We start from the raw sequence: 16,584 nt of genomic DNA, 5'->3' as shown, positions 1-16,584 counted from the left end.
CTCTAGGGAGGTGGAAACTGGGCTAACCGCATACCTGATCCTGACACAAACAACTAAAAGTAGCCGGTGAACGTGCCTACGTTGGTTCTAGACGTCTCGAGCCAGCCGGAGAACTGACTACCCCTAGAGGGAAAAAATAAGACCTCGATTGCCTCCAGAGAAATTGAACCCCAAAGATATAGAAAGCCCCCAACAAATAATAACGGTGAGGCAAGAGGAAAACACAAACGTAGAGATGAACTAGATTCAGCAAAGTGAGGCCCAATAGTCTAGATAGCAGAAAATAGATAGTGGACTATGCGGTTAGCAGAAAACCCTACAAAACATCCGCGCTGAACATTCAAGAACCCCCACACCGATTGACGGTGTGGAGGGAGAATATCAGCCCCCTAGAGCTTCCAGCGAGTCAAAAATCAAATGTAAAGCAAGCTGGACAAAAACACTGAATAATGTAAACGATCCAAATTGTACAAAACAGACTTAGCTTTTCTTGCATGAGGCAGACTGAAAGGAATCCGGAGGAGACCAAATAGGTCTGGATACAACGATGGCAGGCAAGAGACTGAGTCCAGAGGAGACTCAAATAGGAAACACCCGCTGCTTAACGACACAGCTGGAGCTCAGGCCTGCAACAAGACATACCTAACACAATACCGTTAGTGACCACCAGAGGGAGCCCAGAAACACAGTTCACAACAACACTCCTCTAAACTGTATCTGTACCTTGTTAACAAATGAAGAAGGAATTAGGCAAAAGTGAAATGCAAACACCGTCCATAAACTACCAATGCGCAGAAAAGAGTGTAGCAAGTCTATCTCAGAGTGGAGATGACCGGCAGGGCGACAAGTCGGACAGACAACACTGGCATGAGAATGCTTCTCATCACTGTCAATGATGCTTATTGCACTCTCACTTCTTATGAACTAAAGTATGTACAGGCCTTTTAGAAGTTACAACAAGTGAATTACCCTGTATTGTCACTGAAATCTATAATCTTTAAGAAGCTTCTACTTCAGTAAAACATGGTTGTAATAAGTTACATGTCCTAGAAGAAAACATTGACAAAAGTAACTTTGATTCAAGTTGTGTTTTTTAACGACGATATCCTGCCTAAATAAATGACAGATTTGATTGGTGCTCCTGAGTCCTGATATGTTTCTTAACAGTTTCCCATAAGGGTTATTATATGCAATGGCCATTGCGGAGTAGTCTAAATCTACATGTCATTATTAGTGTTGAGCGATACCGTCCGATACTTGAAAGTATCGGTATCGGAAAGTATCGGCCGATACCGGCAAAGTATCGGATCCAATCCGATACCGATACCCGATACCAATACAAGTCAATGGGACTCAAGTATCGGACGGTATTCCTGATGGTTCCCAGGGTCTGAAGGAGAGGAAACTCTCCTTCAGGCCCTGGGAACCATATTAATGTGTAAAAGAAAGAATTAAAATAAAAAATATTGCTATACTCACCTCTCCGAGGGAACCGGCAGCGTTGTTTGCTTAAAATTCGCGCTTTTCTTTCCTTACGTGAAGTCCCGGCTTTGTGATTGGTTGCGTCGCAGTCACATGGGCGACGCAACCAATCACAGCAAGCCGTGACGTAATTTCAGGTCCTTAAGGATTTTAAAATTACGTCCGGCTTTGTGATTGGTTGCGTCGCAGTCACATGGGCGACGCAACCAATCACAGCAAGCCGTGACGTAATTTCAGGCCCTTAAGGATTTTAAAATTACGTCCCGGCTTTGTGATTGGTTGCGTCGCAGTCACATGGGCGACGCAACCAATCACAAGCCGTGACGTCACGGGAGGCTGGACACGCGCGCATTTTAAAATGCGCGCTTGTCCAGCCTCCCGTGACGTCCCGGCTTGTGATTGGTTGCATCGCGGTCAACCAATCACAAGCCGGGAGGCTGGACACGCGCGCATTTTAAAATGCGCGCGTGTCCAGCCTCCCGTGACGTCCCGGCTTGTGATTGGTTGCGTCGCGGTCAACCAATCACAAGCTGGGAGGCTGGACACGCGCGCATTTTAAAATTTTAAAATGCTCGCGTGTCCAGCCTCCCGGCTTGTGATTGGTTGACCGCGATGCAACCAATCACAAGCCGGGACGTCACGGGAGGCTGGACAAGCGCGCATTTTAATAAAATGCGCGCGTGTTTAGCCTCCTGTGACGTCACGGCTTGTGATTGGTTGCGTCGCCCATGTGACTGCGACGCAACCAATCACAAAGCCGGGACTTCACGTAAAGGAAAGAAAAGCGCGAATTTTAAACAAAGAACGCTGCCGCTTCCCTCGGTAAGGTGCAGGCTGCGTCGGAGAGGTGAGTATAGCAATATTTTTTATTTTAATTCTCTCTTTTACACATTTTTACATTAATGTTGTTTCGATACCGATACCCGATACCACAAAAGTATCGGATCTCGGTATCGGAATTCCGATACCCGCAAGTATCGGCCGATACCCGATACTTGCGGTATCGGAATGCTCAACACTAGTCATTATAGAATTACATTGCATTGTAAAATATCGTTCTTTTGTTATTTCTAGTGAAATCAGTTAGTTAACTTTAACTTCCACGCGAGTGTTTTTCTTCTGACATGTTGGGAAATTCGTGTTTTTACTGTCTAGTACTGTATCAATAAAATGCAGCAGATTTCATCACACAGGAAGATAGTACAATCAGTGACTACATCATCCTCTGGTTTCCTCTGATAAATAAAATAACTAGTGTGTCTATGCCAAGGAGCATAATTTGTCAAGGATTGGGAGTAATTATTATCTGCATATAACTATGAAGAATAATACGGCAAAAAAACTAATCACACTCTTCACTGTGATATGTACTACTTACTTTCTACATACTCTGATTTGTACTACATACTTTGGAATAAAGCGACAGACTTTCCTTATGCTTTATTTTTATTATGGTGGCCAGATTTCACATTAGCAATGTCGATATTAGACCCGTTTGTTGTTCGGAAGATAAACCACTGACTGAGCTATTTATCTTCTCTCTCTTTTTGGAGAAAATATGAATGTTCAGTGGAGCCTAACCCTCATGTGTATAGGGGTGTCTGGAGAGTTTGCTGTCCGCCAAATGAGCACTTAGCCATCAATAATAGTATGTGCATGGCCAGACTTCAGCAAAGGAACTGAATTGCTAAATCTTTCTCCTGATGGTAAAAGTTGAGCAAAGAAGGTTAGAGAATCTAAATTATGGCTTTAAACTTACAAGAGGGTGTTTACACAGTATAACCGCTTTAATTATAATCATATTTAGTGAATTTGAAACATTATCCAAAGCGCAAACATATTAATCCTAATGGGACTAACAAAACTGGGGCCCAGGAATATGAAGCCTTTGGTGCCACACAGAATATTTCAGCTTAGAAAGGGGTTGTCCACTACTTATATTGAGGGCCTATCATAAGGATAGTCATCATCACAATATCAATGGAGGTCCAACACCTGGCAACTCAACCAATCAGCTGTTTTCACCTCCGGCGATAGATGGATATAAGCAGTGTCAAGAGCAGATCACCGCTGCTCCATTACACTGTTTAATAGCTGCTGCCGGATACTGCAGATCAGCTGCTCCCATTCTCTTCAAAAAACCCAGCAGTAGCGATGAGAAGATGGATCCTCAAAGGATTGATTTTGAGTAGAATTTTCTGAAATTTGCAGTTTCCCACAATTTTGGACATTTTGAGATTTGATTCAGGGTTTGTTAGAAAAGAGAAAACTTCCTTGTCACCATTTCACACAGTTTGTATAAGAGTTGTTTTCCATTGCTTGATTTACTGTGTAAGTCTCGCCCATATAATGTAAACTCTTCTTATCAGAAGGGACCTCTTTGTCATTTGCCCACATAGTATAAGCTTTTATGGTCAGCGGAGTCTTATTTTTCTCTCACCTGTTTAGTGTAAGCTTTTCTGATCAACAGGGTCCTCTTAGCCTCCCACCCATATAGGGTAAACTCTTCTGATCAGAAGGGTCCTCTTTCTCTCTTGTCCCTATAGTGTAAGGTCTTACGATCAGCAGGATCCTTTTATCTCTTGCCCCTATAGTGAAAGCTCTTATGGTCAGTATGGTCCTCTTTGTCTCTTGCCCCTATAGTCTAAACTCTTGTGATCAATAGGGTACTCTTAGTCTCTGGTCCCTATAGTGTAAGCTCTTATGATCAGTAGGGTCCTCTTTCTCTTTCATCAGTGTAGTGTAAGAACTTATGATTGGCAGGTTCTCCTTTCTATCTTGCCTATAAAGTGTAAGCTCTTATGGTCAGCAGGGTCTCCCTTCTATCTCGCCTGTAAAGTGTAAGCTCTTATGGTCAGCAGGGTCTCCCTTCTATCTCGCCTGTAAAGTGTAAGCTCTTATGGTCAGCAGAGTTTTTTCTCTTTCTCACTAATTTCCCTCAGGTGTATTTGCTGAGCAATTACAAGCTTTTGAGAAATGAGAGTCAAGCAAATTTATTCTCTGCAAATCAAATTTTGGGGAAAATCTGGCAAAGTCAATGAATTTGAATTTCATAAGGTCTGTTTGTCTCTACCTAGCAGTGATCACTAAACAGTGTATGGAGTGGTAGTGTTCCAAAAGAAGTAATAACAACTGATTGTTGGTTATGTCAGGTGTCGTAGCCCCACAGTTCTAATATTGATGATCTAGGCAACAGACAATCTGCACATAACTTTATTTAAAGTTCAGATCAGTCCAATACACATGCCACTAGGTGTCTCCAATCTATCTAACTTGCTGTCCGATTCCTGTTGCCAAGTGTCATGAATGTGTGGCAGCAGATACGCCAAAACGAATTACGGAAATTGTGGGCTGGTCTTGTCTCTCTGCTCCTCCTCCTCTTCCGTCTGTCAAATTTTATATGGCACAGAGGGGCAGGCTTTCAATTCTGAGAGCCAAACCATTGGACAAAATGGATAATTTGGGACAATGACAAGAAGAATATGTGCTGGTAGTTTGGAGGAAAGGAAGTTCTAGCTGGTAAAGTTCTGGTAGAAAGCTGATGAAGAGGATCAAAAGTGAATGGCAAAGGTAGTTTCTTGACATATTAGACCTGTATCTGCACTTAAAGCAGTTTTATATTGAGGGGGGTGAGTGCAGCAGAACTGGGTTGTGTTAAGGGACAGTTTGACTTAATTTTTTAATTAGACTACATTTTCCTAAATATTTACTATTTTTCAGCAACCATAATTGTAGAAATATTTCACATCATAGTGTTGCAGTTCTTATATGAACAAGTAGCTTGTGGTACAGAAATATAGCCACAAATGATGCAACTAGTGGTGATGCCAATTCCTGTCTCAGTCTCTTGTCTTTCTAAGTAGCATTACATATGTTGCCTGTGTTGCTCAGACATGTTTTAACTTGAAAAGCAGGAGTCATTTCTTTCTAGACATTTGTATCTCACAGAAGGATCACAGCTGGGTTACAGTTCAGTTCTTCCCTAAGTCTCTTTGGCATACACCTTGCAAATTATACCCAGATTCAGAACCCAGAGCTGTTCATCTTCACACCTTAAAGGCAGGACACTCCTCTGTTCAATGCCTAACAATAACAGCTTGACTGCCGACAGCCAGCGAGGGGTAAAGGATTATATGTCTGGATCTGTTTAAGGGTCATATCCTTCTCTAGCTGGGTCATTACACAATTATGGCACACAGAGATACACTTAAGTCGAGTGTGAGCCACAGATCTGTTACAAACTACATTTCTGTTTTATTACCTTGCCTTTGGATACCAAAAAGGACAATAAATTGTCCCTTACTGAATTTATTGTTCATTGGCAGAAAAAATAATGAAAAGTTGCATTTATTCCAAGAAGTATATATGGTATCAATAGCATAAGACATAATTCAGGTTCACCGTGAACTATAGCAGTAATATTATTCATGTGAAACATGTGATGTAAAGCTATTATTTGTAGAAAATGCCCGCATTTATGCAGTAATTATTATGCCACCTGCAGGTGGCATTTTGTGCAATACGGCAATATGAATATCTTAAGTCGCAGCTTAAGTCAGAATGTGCTTATACTTGTAGTAACATGAAAGCAATTAATTGTGGTGTACATGTTAAAAGAGAGCTTAGAAAACACTCTCACCATTGATTACAATATGGTTTAATTGCTTGGACTGGAAGAACAGTGTGTAGTCTCACAAATATATTACAGAATGCTATTACCTTTTGCAATAAGGACAGTCCCATAAAAGAGCTGGGCAGCAGGGAGATTCGGTCAGGACACTTTCTATCATTATTATTCACAAAAAGTTGTGGTGAAATGTAACCCACCCACTTTCAGTTTAAAATATGTCAAAGGGACTGTCCACTACTAGGACAACACCTTCTCGATCTGAATGTTTGCCCCCGTGAAAATAAAAACACTTATACTCACCTTCCGTGCCGGCGCCGTTCCAGCACTTTCATTCCCAGGGCTCACGTTCATTTGCTATGACACGTGAGCCCTGTGCCCCATCAGCGCTGGCATCACTGTCCCCACTTTCAGACTTATAAATAATCAAGAAGAAATGAGCGCCAGCCGCAGCTCTATCCTTTAGATTACTTATATGTCCGAAGTCAGAGACAGTGACGCCAGCTCTGATTGGGCACAGAGTTCATGTTGCGTAATAACCTTTCGGTATCGAGAGTGCCGACACCGCTGGAACAGCGCCAGCACAGAAGGTGAGAATAGTTGTTTTTATTTCAATGGGGTAAACATTCAGATCAAGAAGGGGTTGTCCTAGTAGCTCTGTTTTGATTGTGCTCCAGCCTTCTATTGGATGTCACACATTTTTTAAAGGATTTTTAGATGTATATTTCCAGGTGATGGCTCCCGCAGATGTCACTCGATAGTCATACAGTGGCATATGTTCCCTATTGTCTCCCATGATAATACAACTGATGCCACACAGGAAACACAACCTCTGTCTGATTAATATGGGCCCATGTACAAGTATATGTTTGACATATACACAGAGAATACAAAGCCTAACACTCCTTCACTGGTAATATGTTTGATATATTTATGCAAATCACCTCTTCAGAGAAGAAGAGAGCTTGAATTCTATTGCCACCTGTTGGGTGCACCATTCCTACCAGTCAATATCGACCCTTTATAAGAAGCCAAACCAGACACTTCATTTGCAGACATGTTTCGGGGTGCAATGCAAGAGATCTGACTTGGATAGGTGATAGTGAGTTAAAGAGGAAAGTTTCTCTTTGTGTAGAGTGCCAGTCTGGTCTAAAGAGACTAAAAGACCATGCAATCCTCCTCTGGTAATTTAAATATGCAAATAGTCTCTTCAGAGACAAAGACGACTTGAACCCTAGCACCACTTATTTGATGCAGCAGTACTAAAGACAATATCAACCCTTTAACGAGCATTGCCACATAACTTAGGATAAGAAGCCAAACTAGAAACTTCATTTGCAGATACATGTCTGCAACACTCTAATGAGTCTGTTAAGGCTAGCGGAATGCACCAAATAATAGTAAGGACAATATAAGGTGCGTTCGCAGCCCAGGGTCTACCTTGCAGAGATGACACCTGCTGCTCAGTAATGGCAGACAGTATAAGGTGGTATAATGTAAACACACATGGGTTAGCTTCACCCGGTATATAAGGAGGCAAACCCTGTTGCGTCACAGGGCCGCAATACCGCAGAGTGAACGCTAGTGTTTTGGGCACAGGACTCTGCCCCAAAGACACAGGGTTAGAGTCCTTCTAGATGCTTTCAGTGAAGCAACTGCGGGGCCAGGGAGAAAACGAAACTAATAAATTTACCACACTAAGTGCGTGCAGTGCCGCTCTGGCGGATTCCACTAACCACCCTAACTAGGGCCTGGAAAGCGCACTAGTTGCACATGGCACCACACTGGCGAACGCTGCTGTAATGGCGCTGTATTTTGGACTCTTGTGCTGGATTGCACTACCTGGTGCTAGTCAGCTCCAAACACCCAACCACATACAACAACACTAGGGAAGGGGATGATTAGGAGCTTTCACCAGATAGCATACATGCATCCACACACACACGATATTAGGTTTATACTAGCGCATGGCCGAGCAGCCAGGGAAAGCTTTTATAGATGCAGCCTTTCGAGACCTTCCCAGTAGTCCAATCCGAGCTGCTACAGGACCTGAGCATGTGACCCTGGAACTCCAATGAGAGGTCGTCCCTTGGGTATGCTCAATAGACGAAAAGCAGGACTTAGTCTCTGGAGCGTCTGCTCACCGCTGATCAATGCTGGTTACAATGGCTGAACCTGGGATGGCAGTATGAACCAGATGCACAGTATTAGCTTGAGCCACATGCCTGGACCAACATTTCTGCTGAGCAGGCTCCTCTGCGGCTGGGGAAGAATGGAAGACTGCAGAGGACATTGTTCGAGATTACCCCTGTGCAGCGGCGGGAACTCGACACCTAACATAAGTATTCATTAAAAATGTTTTTAATGGTATATGCACATGAGTTCTTTTCAGGTGGACTCCACCCAGAATCCACCTGGAAAAGTGCAACAGAGGCACTCTATAAAATGAAGAAAAGGGCCCAGCAGTGCTAAAATGACATTGCTGTGCAAATGTGCCACTAATGTCACTTCTTTTCACTCCTTCAAGGTTCAGAACCCTGAAGCAATTAAAGGATCAGATAGAGTTCTTGAATCCTTACCTAACACTATAGAGTAAGAGACGCAGGTGGAGGAGATTCCGCAAGAACAGTGGCAAAGCCACTTCAAAAAGAAGTCCACCGCTGTTTTCCTGAGGTGGCTTCGCCTGGGAAAACTAGGCAACTAGTTGGCATCTAAACAGTGCCATTTGCACACCACCTTACAGTATGTCCACAGTATGCCCACATGGAGTTTTTAATAAGTAATAAGTTCTCTAGTGGAAGTCACTTCAGAAAATGTTCCTGGAGTTTTTGTTTTCCTGAAGAGTTTCCTAGAGCTTATTTGAAGAGTTTTTGAAGTGTATTTTTCCTAAAGTGTTCTTTTCAGCTAGTTAAATAGACAATGTCTGGTTTGCAGCATTTTTTTTATATGGAGCTTATTCGAAGAACTGACATTCACTTTCCTCTTTCCCACCAGAAATTTATGAAAACATGAAGGCTCAAAACACTGCACTATGACAAGCGAATTTTAGAATAGAACTAAATAGGAGGAGTCTTTAAAGCACTTTTTGGAGGGATCTTTCAGACATTTTTTGAAGCAAACCCACTCCCAAAAAATCACAAAATCCTCCATGTATACATAGCCTTAATGTGTTTTTGTTCTACAGCTTCTATGCAGACATATAAATTTCTATGTTGCCAAACTACGAACAAAATCTTGCATCTAATCCTTCAATCATATTTCTTACTATTTGTCTCTTATTTCTCCTAACACACATTTGGTAGATAAGCAAGAAGTAAAGGACAGAAAGAGAGTATGACTTCAGAATCAGGCCTATTCTGCTGTCTGTTTACATGTGTATGTGAGTTGTACAAATAAAACTATAAGTACATGCATATTTTTCATTTCAGCTGAAGATGGAACTAGTCTTTTAACAAATGTTAAACTTGTCTATTTTCTTAATCCAATTGCAGATTCGGATGCATAAATGTTGCAACCCTAGTAGCAATTGCGCAAGATAAGGAGTCCAAAAATTAATTAAAATATACACATATTAGAGGTATAAAAATAGCAAGCTGTAATAGTATTTTCATTTGAGAAGATAAACTGATTCTCTAAATGCAGCCATAAAGCAATTCAACTTGTTACCTGGTTATAAATAACTAAGGAAAGAGCAGCAATAGATAAATCACCTTGTGACAATATATTAGAGTGCTTAAAGTATGTCTCTAGCTAAGGAATTTATGATTTCTTGCATTTCTTTAAATCTGCTGCCAGGCACACAGTGTATCTTAGATTGTCCATTTGTGTTCAGTTTAATGGGGAAATAGCTATTACCATGTGTAGGTTCATAATTTTACATTTGTCTACATTAATCTTCACCTGCCATTCCCTGACAAGTATGCCATTTTACCGAAATCTTTCCGTACCCATTTACAATCCTGATCCATCTACACATATTAACGACTAATCTTCCAGAGAAGTCAGTATCAGAAATTATTTTTTAAAAGTCTGGGCACATGAAGTATGTATACAGTGGATATTAAAAAAAAGTCTACACAACCCTGCTGAAATGTCAGGTTTTTCGTCATGTAAAAAAATCATACCAAGAAGAATAATTTCAGAACTTTGAGAACCATTGAGAAACAAACAAATCATTTTGAGTGGGAAATAGAAATACCAAAAGGAAAATAATGTGGTCGAAAAGGTATGAACAGCTGTTATAATTTTGGATGTGGGTGTATTCAGAATAAGCCAACCATATTTAAACTTTGTTATACAGTATAGTAGTCAGTACACAGCTGCCATAAACTACAGTGATTCTGATTAATCCCACATAACATTTGGTGGTTCTAGTAGAATTTTCCTCACATTTTCTTACTTGCATTTTACAGTAACAGGCATGGTCTGTAAACTACCTACAACACAGCAAAGAGATCTCATTGCTGAAACTTATCAGTCAGGAGAAAGGTACATTTTATATATATATATATATATATATATATATATATATATATATATATATATATATATAATGGAACATGGTGAAGATTTTCATAAAGAAGTGCCTTAAATTTGGCACAATATTGGCATCACTGGATGTTCGTCCTTCATCAACAGTTGATGAAAAGGCAAGGAAAAAATTAGTCTAGAAAGTTATCAAGAGGCATACAGCAACATTAAAGCAGCTGCCAGAATTTCTGGCTAGTACTGGTTGTGCACTGCATGTGACAACAATCTCCCGTACTCTTCATATGCGTGGCCTGTGGGGTAGGGTGTCAAGAAGAAAGCCTTTTCTTGCAAGGAAAGACATCCAACCCCAGCCCTGTTTTGCTAAAACCTACATCAAGTCTCCCAAAAGCAAGTGAAAAAATGTGTTATGGTCTCATGAGATCAGTGTAGAAGTTTCTGGAAAATACTGGTCATCACTAAAAGAACACCATCCCTACTGTTACGGAACGGCAGCACAGAACTAGGATAGAGGGGGGAAAGCTGACCCTGTACTGAGACTAGGCTGATACCCAGGGGTGGGATTCAGACGGTTCTCCCCAATTCAATGGAACCGCTTGTTAAAAAAGTAGCCGGTTCCCCGAACCGGGGAGATTCAGAGCCGCGATCCGGTACCACACCTCCCATCCTTCCCGTTTCCAGCTGGGGAGTCCCGATTTGAGAGTGCCCCGTGGTCTAGCACTGCAGAGCTGCATCCCTCCACCCGCAGAGAGCCGCACATCACATGTATGGCTGCTGCTGCTCTGTGTGCACAGGACCTGTGATGAGGTCACAGGAGGGGAGGAGTCAGGAGTCACATGATCAGGGGCCCCCATGTATTGCAGGATTCTGCTGTGCTGTCATGGTGCTAGTTGGTAAGCTTATGTGTGGGGTCAGGAGTTGTTTACAGTGTGGATGTAGCAGAGCCGTGTGTGTGTGTACGAGGTGTACAGAGCAGAGCCGTGTGTGTATGAGGTGTACAGAACGGAGCCATGTGTGTATGAGGTGTAGGGAGCAGAGCCGTGTGCGTATGAGGTGTACAGAGCGGAGCCGTGTGTGAGTATGAGGTGTATGGAGCAGAGCCGTGTGCGTATGAGGTGTACGGAGCAGAGCCGTGTGTGTGTACGAGGTGTACAGAGCAGAGCCGTGTGTGTATGAGGTGTACGGAGCGGAGCCGTGTGTGTATGAGGATCATGGAGCAGAGCCGTGTGTGTGTATGAGGTGTACGTAGTGGAGCCGTGTGTGTATGAGGTGTACGGAGCAGAGCCGTGTGTGTGTATGAGGTGTACAGAGCAGAACCGTGTGTGTATGAGGTGTATGAGCAGAGCCGTGTGTGTATGACGTGTACGGAGCGGAGCTGTGTATGCAAGGTGTATGGAGCAGAGCTGTGTGTGTAGGAGTAACTATGTGTGGCCATTATACTGTACGCAGTATCATGTGTGGCTATTATACAGTATGTAGTATCATGTGGTGCCATCATACAGTATGTAGCATAATGTGTGGCCATTATACAGTATGTAGCATCATGTGTGGCCATTATACAGTATGGAGCATCATGTGTGGCCATTATACAGTATGTAGCATCATGTGTGGCCATTCTACAGTATGGAGCACTATGTGGCCATCATACAGTATGTAGCATCATGTGTGGCCATTATACAGTATGGAGCATCATGTGTGGCCATTATACAGTATGTAGCATCATGTGTGGCCATTCTACAGTATGGAGCACTATGTGGCCATCATACAGTATGTAGCATCATGTGTGGCCATTATACAGTATGTAGCATCATGTGTGGCCATTTTACAGTATGGAGCATCATGTGTGGCCATTGTACAGTATGGAGCATCATGTGTGGCCATTATATAGTATGGAGCATCATGTGTGGCCATTATACAGTGTGGAGCATCATGTGTGGCCATTATACAGTATTGAGCATCATGTGGGGCTATTATACAGTATGGAGCACTGTGTGGCCATTATACAGTATTAAGCATCATATGTGGCCATTATACAGTATGGAGCATCATGTGTGGCCATTATACACTATGGAGCACTGTGTGGCCATTATACAGTATTGAGCATCATGTGGGGCTATTATACAGTATGGAGCACTGTGTGGCCATTATCCAGTATGGAGCATCATGTGTGGCCATTATAAAGTATGTAGCATCATGTGTGGCCATTTTACAGTATGGAGCATCATTTGTGGCCATTATACAGTATGGAGCATCATGTGTGGCCATTATACAGTATGGAGCATCATGTGTAGCCATTATCCAGTATGTAGCATCATGCTTGGCCATTATACAGTATGGAGCATCATGTGTGGCCATTATACTGTATGTAGCATCATGTGTGTCCGTTATACAGTATGGAGCATCATGTGTGAACATTATACAGTATTGAGCATCATGTGGGGCCATTATACAGTACGGAGCATCATGTGGGGCCATTATACAGTACTGAGCATCATGTGGGGCCATTATACAGTATGGAGCATCATGTGGGGCCATTATACACTATGGAACATCATGTGTGGCCATTATACAGTATGGAGCATCATGTGGGGCTATTATACAGTATGGAGTACTGTGTGGCCATTATACAGTAAGGAGCATCATATGTGGCCATTATACAGTGTGGAGCGCTGTGTGACCATATTTTTTGTTTATAATTATTGTTTATGAAACAGTGTGATCAGCAATGCTAAATGGCTGTGGTTGGGATGTGGATATGGGTGTGACTAGTTGTGAAATGGGTGTGATCAGAGGCGTGGCTTAAAATTTGCCATGGCGCACTATGCGCACCACGAGCATGTTGAGCATTCCGATACCGCAAGTATCGGGTATCGGCCAATATTTGCGGTATCGGAATTCCGATACCGAGTTCCGATATTTTTGCGATATTGGGAATCGGGATCGGAATGCATATTCATGTGTAAAATAAAGAATAAAAATAAAAAATAGGGATATACTCACCCTCTGACGCGCCCTGGTAGTAACCGCTGCAACCGGCAGCCTCCGTTCCTAAGAATGAGCGAGTGAAGGACCTGTGATGACGTCGCGGTCTTGTGATTGGTCGCGTGAGCGGTCACATGAGCGGTCACGCGACCAATCACAAGCCACCACGTCATCGAAGGTCCTTCACTCACTTATTCTTAGGAACGGAGGCTTCCGGTTGCAGCGGTTACTACCAGGACGCGTCAGAGGGTGAGTATATCCCTATTTTTTATTTTTATTCTTTATTTTACACATGAATATGGATCCCAGGGCCTGAAGGAGAGTTTCCTCTCCTTCAGACCCTGGGAACCATCCAGGATCACTTCCGATATTTGTGTCCCATTGACTTGTATTGGTATCGGGTATCGGTATCGGCGATATCCGATATTTTTCGGATATCGGCCGATACAATCCGATACGATACTTTCAAATATCAGAAGGTATCGCTCAACAGTAATAATCAGAGAAATCTGCTTCTTTCTCTGCCAGTATTGATCATTCATTTTCAAAATTCTCAGTTCTGGGGTAAAATCTGTATCACCTACCTTGTAGTTCTGTACTATCTGCAGGGACATTAAATGTCTCTTGCAATGTACATTTGCATCTTAATATAGTTGTGTTTCTGTTGCTTTAGGGATCATTCAGACATCTTGATTTTCTCATACAAGAAAATTGGTTCTAATTTCATATTTTTTTTTATCAGAGCTTCATAAGAGTTTGGTTCAAGTTTCATCAGTTTTTCTCAGATGAGAAACAGAAAAACTTTCTCTATGTTTAGATGTCCATGAAAAACGGACAGCAATCAGATGGCATCCAAATGCTGTCAAATTTTTTCACAGTCCTCTAAATTTTCATTGCCAATATTGAGCCAACAGACAGATCAAAATTGGATATGATTATGCGATTTTGTGATTTTTGAAAAATCAGGCACATGTGAACGGCCTCATTTACTATTATGGGGATAGTAATGGTAAACGGGAAAAACACAGAAAACACTTGTATGAAAAAATTAGATGTCTGAATGAGCCTTTAGGGACAGATGATTTTTTTTCCTGAAATACACATTTATATTTAACTCACTGCCAAATATAATATTTTAATACCTGAAAGTTATTTGAAGGCAGAAGTTTTGAGTCCTCAATGTCACAAAATGAGATAATGTTCCTTTAATATTCTTTATATATTGTGAACTTTAAATAGATGTGATAGCACTAAATCTGCTCAGGAGCTGGAAAAGTGAGCAGTCCTTTGGGGTAAGCAGTTGTTGATAAAGAAGCACTTAGGCCATGTGCAAACGTTCAGTATTTTTCGCGTTTTTTTTGCGTTTTTTCGCTATAAAAACGTGATAAAAACGCGAAAAAAATGCTAACATATGCCTCTTATTATTTACAGTGTATTCCGCATTTTTGTGCAAATGTTGCATTTTTTTCCGCGAAAAAAATCGCATTGCGGAAAAAAAAGCAACATGTTCATTAAAAATGTGGAATTGCGGGGATTCCGCACACCTAGGAGTGCATTGATCTGCTTACTTCCCGCACGGGGCTGTGCACACCATGCGGGAAGTAAGCAGATTATATGCGGTTGGTACACAGGGTGGAGGAGAGGAGACTCTCCTCCACGGACTGGGCACCATATAAGTGGTCAAAAAAAAAAGAATTAAAATAAAAAATAGTCATATACTCACCTTCGATGGCCCCCGGAGTGTTCCCGCCTCTCACCGCTGCATGCTGCCGCTTCGGTTCCTATAGATGGTGTGGTTCAGGGCCTGTGATGATGTCGCTGTCTTGTGATTGGTCGCGAGACCGGTCATGTGACCGCTCACGTGACCGCGACGTCATCGAAGGTCCTGAACCACACCATCTATAGGAACGGACGCCGCTGAGGATATCGGCTGTCTGCAGAGGGTGAGTATAACCATTTTTTTATTTTTTTTATTATTTTTAAACATTCTATCTTTTACTATAGATGCTGCATAAGCAGCATCTATAGTAAAAAGTTGGTCACACTTGTCAAGCACAATGTTTGACAAGTGTGACCAACCTGTCAGTCAGTTTTCCAAGCGATGCTACAGATCGCTTGGAAAACTTTAGCATTCTGCAAGCTAATTACGCTTGCAAAATGCTAAAAAAGACGCAAAAAAAACGGGAAAAAAACGCCAAAAAAAATGCGGATTTCTTGCAGAAAATTTCCGGTTTTCTTCAGGAAATTTCTGCAAGAAATCCTGACGTGTGCACATACCCTTACATCAACGCATGCATATTAGATAGCAGTGCGTATTTACAATTGCTTATTTTGCCCTTCTACCTAGTTAATCCATTTTCCATTATTTCTATGACATCACGTGATTAAAACCTGACTAGCTGAATTCTTCTAAGCTCAATGTAGAAGCAGTTGGTCAATTTTCCCTGTATGAGTCATCATTCACTGCAAAATTCCCTGGCAGGAGGAGGAGCGGAGCAGGTGGGTCAGGACTTGAAGAGGAGAATGATAAATGCAGGGGCAATAGACTTCCGGTTTCTTCATAGAATTGAGAAAAGAGAAGAATTAACTGGGTAGAAAGGCAAAAATGAGCAATTGTAAGTACACAGTGACATATAGTATGATGGTTGCAATATATTAAGAGGATAAAAATTTTGATGAGAGTGCTTCTTTAAGCAATTGCCAAAACTTATGAGTGCTTGTTGCACACAACAATTGCAATAATTATATAAGGGCATCTGAAGGCTTCTCTATTAACTGTAATTGGAATATTGAATCCAGAGGAAATCTGCAGGTCCACAGTGAGTGCTGCAGTACTCGCATTTGCTTATAGAATTTTACACTTGAAGTATCAGACGGACAGTTCCAGCATTGTGTTGCTTCCAAAAATATTTGAGATGTTGATGAGACATTGTATGCTTGATTAACTAATAAGAAGGAATATCCATAGAACTTGGCCATGTTATGTGTAATTGTCTAGTACAAGG

This window comes from Ranitomeya variabilis, chromosome 3 (genome assembly GCF_051348905.1).
Source record: "Ranitomeya variabilis isolate aRanVar5 chromosome 3, aRanVar5.hap1, whole genome shotgun sequence".
NCBI classification, from domain to species: domain Eukaryota; kingdom Metazoa; phylum Chordata; class Amphibia; order Anura; family Dendrobatidae; genus Ranitomeya; species Ranitomeya variabilis.
The sequence above is the reverse complement of the archived record's forward strand: the minus strand, read 5'-3'. Positions refer to the sequence as shown.